The sequence below is a fragment of the Somniosus microcephalus genome, chromosome 32 (genome assembly GCF_052327205.1).
Source record: "Somniosus microcephalus isolate GS21.2 chromosome 32, FLI_Smic_1.0, whole genome shotgun sequence".
NCBI lineage: Eukaryota > Metazoa > Chordata > Chondrichthyes > Squaliformes > Somniosidae > Somniosus > Somniosus microcephalus.
In genome coordinates, this window is record NC_141018.1 from 39,438,586 (window position 1) to 39,442,857 (window position 4,272).

The following is a 4,272-nucleotide window of genomic DNA, read 5'->3' on the forward strand; positions in this document are numbered from 1 at the left end:
CATTATGTAAAAAAGTATTTCCTCATTTCACTTTTTCAAGGTTGGTTGGGTTTTTCTTCGTTCCTGGGATGTGGGCGTTGCTGGCAAGGTTGGTATTTATTGCCCATCCCTAATTGCCCTTGAGAAGGTGGTGGTGAGCCGCCTTGAACCACAGAGGGCAGTTAAGAGTCAACCACGTTGCTGTGGGTCTGGAGTCACATATAGGCCAGACCGGGTAAGGACGACAGATTTCCTTCCCTAAAGGACATTAGTGAACCAGATGGGTTTTTACGACATTCCAGTAGTTACATGGTCACCATTACTGACACTAGCTTTTTATTCCAGATTTATTTAATTAACTGAATTAAAATTCCCCAGCTGCCGTGGTGGGATTTGAACTCACGTCTCTTAAATGAATCCAGTAATATCACCTCCATCACTCTGTTCAGAGTCCATTCCAAGTGCTGATCACTGTATGTGTCAAGGAGAATGTCTCGATATCAGTCCTAAAATTACCGTTTAATAGTTTGAACTTGTGTCCTAATTCAGTTTAAAATAATACACCATTACTGACACTAGTTTTTAATTCCAGATTTATTTAATTAACTGAATTTAAATTCCCCAGCTGCCTGTGGTGGTGATTTGAACTCCCATCTGCCAGATCATGAGATCCCGGTCTCTGGAATACAAGTCCAGTATCATAACCACTGCGCTACCGTACCCGTGTCCAGCACGCTGGGCCTTGCCTATTCCCCTTTAGCTACCCTGCTAATTACATCCTCAAAATACTCTAATAAATTTGATAAACACGATTTCCCTTTCATAAAACCATGTTGACTCTGCCTAATCATTCTATGATTTTCTACAAGTTCAATATTCGTACAAGTTCCTTAATTATCTGAAACCCCTTTCCGGCCACTTCTCAAACTGAACCAGACTATTTGCAACCTTAACGTCCAGTTAATCCCCGAATTCAGTTCCCACATCCTCACCATCACAACGACCTCCTACTTCCACTTCTGTAACATTGCCCCTGCCTCTACCTCAGCCATGCCGAGACCAATTCCAGATTTGACTATTCCAATGCTCTCCAGGCCAGCCTCCCATCCTCCATAAACTTCAGTTAATCCAATCCTCTGCTATTCTCCATACAAAGGCACGTTCTATCTCTTTCTTTACCCATATCCTATCCTGTAAAAAGTTCCACTCACGCACCTCTCTGACCTCACTGATCTATGTTGGCTCATAATCTACAAAAGCCTTAAATTTAAAATTCTCATCCCCTTATTTAAATCACTCCACGGTCGCAGCCTACCCTATCTGTAACCTCCTCCTTCCCTGTAACCTCCTCCTGCCCTACAACCTCCTTCATCCCAAACTCTGACTGGAAGCTTACTGGGAGATAAAAGTGGGAAAGGTGTCCCACTGACCTGTGCCACGTACACAGGCACCAAGAACACACCACAACTGACCATCAGGCTTTTCCAGAGAATGTGCTGCACCCGCATAGACAGCTGTTTCTTTACAATGTTGATTTGACCTCCCAGTTCCTGGTGTACACCCCAGCCCCTCCAAACCCGATCCCCAGGAGTGGAGCAATTTGATCAAATTGTGGATTCTCTTCCGAGCCCCAATTTGGAGAACACATCCAATATGTACATGTGCGATATCCTATCAAAGACCTTCCCCTGAGGTCCACCTGTCTGTCACCTACCAGGGTGCACATATCCCTCAGTAACGTGATAACAGGCGCAGGTCTGTTCCAGTAGATCACCAGCTCCAGACCACACTTGACCTGGTTAGGATTTTTTAGTTGACATTAAGCAGTCATATAGGTTGCCAATTCCTGCTGTTGTCTCTCTCCCCCTGATGCTTGGAGAGGCAGAGAACTGCATATTTCCAGCAGATCTGGTCCCACAGAACCGAGTATAACCCGAATACTGGAGTGAAGCTGATAGAAAGCTCTTCCAGCCCTCAGATAGGTAAAAAGCAAAGAGACTTGCATTTCTATAGCGCCTTTCACAACCACAGGACGTTGTCCCAAAGTGCTTTACAGCCAATCGAAGTTTTGAGGTGTAGTTACTGTTGTAATGTAGGAAATGTGGCAGATAATTTGCGCACAGCAAAATCCCACAAGCAGCGATGTGATAATGACCAGATAATCTTATTTTAGTGATGTTGGTTGAGGGATAAATATCGGCCAGGACACCGGGGAGAACTCCCCTGCTCTTCTTCGAATAGTGTCAGTGGAATCTTCTACATCCACCTGAGAAAGCAGACGGGGCCTCGGTTTAACATCTTATCCGAAAGAGGCCACCATCCGACAGTGCAGCGCTCCCTCAGTACTGCCCCGCCAACAGCGCAGTGCTCCCTCAGTTCTGCCCCTCCAACAGTGCGGCGCTCCCTCAGTACTGCCCCTCCGACAGTGCGGCGCTCCCTCAGTACTGCCCCTACGACAGTGCAGCGCTCCCTCAGTACTGCCCCTCCGACAGTGCAGTGCTCCCTCAGTACTGCCCCTCCGACAGTGCGGCGCTCCCTCAGTACTGCCCTTGCGAAAGTGCGGCGCTCCCTCAGTACTGCCCCTCCGACAGTGCGGCGCTCCCTCAGTACTGCACTGGAGTGTGACCCTGGATTTTGTGCTCAAGTTTCACTGAGTGGGCTTTGACCCACAGCCTTCTGTCTCAGTGGCGAGAGTGCTACCCGCTGAGCCACGGCTGACTTATAACACTTAAATAGCAACGGTACCTGATGAGTCAAACACGGAGAAAACCTGAGGCAGCGATGGAAGAGAGGAAGTGTCAGATCGGGGGATATTCAGGAAGATTTTCACTTTGCACTTTGAAATAACATGGGGAATAATAAGGTGCAAGTTGATAAATGAATCGATACAGGAAGCGGAATACGTCAAACTATCACGTTACTGACATGAATACAAAAGCAAAATACTGCGGATGCTGCAATCTTTAATAAAAACATAAAATGCTGGAAACACTCAGCAGGTCAGGCAGCATCTGTGGAGAGAGAAACAGAGTTAACGTTTCAGGCCGGTGACCCTTCGGCAGAACAAGAAGTCCTGGTTAGTTGCTGCCAATCACGGGTTTTCGACATTGATAGATTGTAAGAAGCCTGAGGGAAGGAATTTCTCAGTTGTGAGGTCCATTTGTGCTGCTGATGTACAGCAATAAATTTCGGACTTGTTGTAGTTTGTCTTTCTCTCAACATTTAGGTCTTGTATTCACAACAGCAGAGTGGCTTCCATAGCAGTCGCAGTTGCCTATGAACTGAAGCCCGCGCCTTGATAAATGCCGAGTATGAGTTAGCAAGCATATTAATCTCTTACTGCAGTATTTTACTGCCGGTGAGTATATGGGATGTCCACTGCAATCTCCTGTCACTCCTGATAGGCAGAATATGACAAACCCATAAGACCGATGCCTACACTGAAGATGCTAAGATAGCAGTATTTAAAATTGAGGCAAATAGGTGCAGTGCGTCCAGCTTAGCGTACCCTTTTTAGAACAGGAATCTTATGCAATAAATACTGAAAATGCTGGAAAGACTGAGAAGGTCAGGCAGCATCTGTGGAGAGAGAATCAGAGTTAACGTTTCAGGTCGGCAGATGACAATGTCAGGTGGGCAAAAATCAAAAACGAAAGTAAGACAATAAGAAAAAATTGTCTTATTTTTAGGTTTTAAAGATCCGGTGTTTGCGAACCGAGGCCTTTGCACAGCTTGATGCAGCCGGACACTGTCTTTACACGAGGGCCCTCTGTTGGAATAGAGCTCGAATTACAGCCACAGCAAACCAAGAGTTGGTTTTCACAAAAGAAATCTTGATCTTATTTTTCAGTTTGAAAAAAACTAACCACTCAGAATGCGTTTCCTCCTTCCACAACTCTCACACAGAAAGAAGGGAACGGTCATCAATAGCCACAAGCTCTTGCACAAAGCAACACTCGCAGCTCGCTTCACGCTCAGGAGGAAACGCTTTAACTCCTCCTCGTGGTTAGTGAGACCAGACACTTCAGAACACATTTCTCAAGTTAAAAACTATAGAAATGATCCCTAAAAGTATAGTCTTACCTAACATTGGCCGCCACACCGCTCTCCACACTCAGCACACCCCCTTTAACAGAGGCTGAGCTCCCACCCGCTCCGCAATCGGCCGCTCAGCCCAGGCCCGGAGATCGGGAGGCGGAGAGGGGAGGAGGGTTACCAAGGCAACCGGGGCTCGGGAGGGGAGGGGGAGTGGAGAGGGTTAACCCGGCAACCGGGCTCGCCAGCCGCAATCGG

At 46.9% G+C, this 4,272-nt stretch overlaps 1 non-coding gene across 1 annotated transcript; it reads right to left on the reverse strand.

The window, feature by feature from the left end:
* Positions 1-3,843: 3,843 nt before the first annotated feature.
* Positions 3,844-4,060, reverse strand: LOC147097489 (small nucleolar RNA U3). The gene has a single exon (XR_015074414.1). It is a non-coding gene; the product is annotated as a small nucleolar RNA U3 (small nucleolar RNA).
* Between the last annotated feature and the right edge of the window lie 212 nt (positions 4,061-4,272).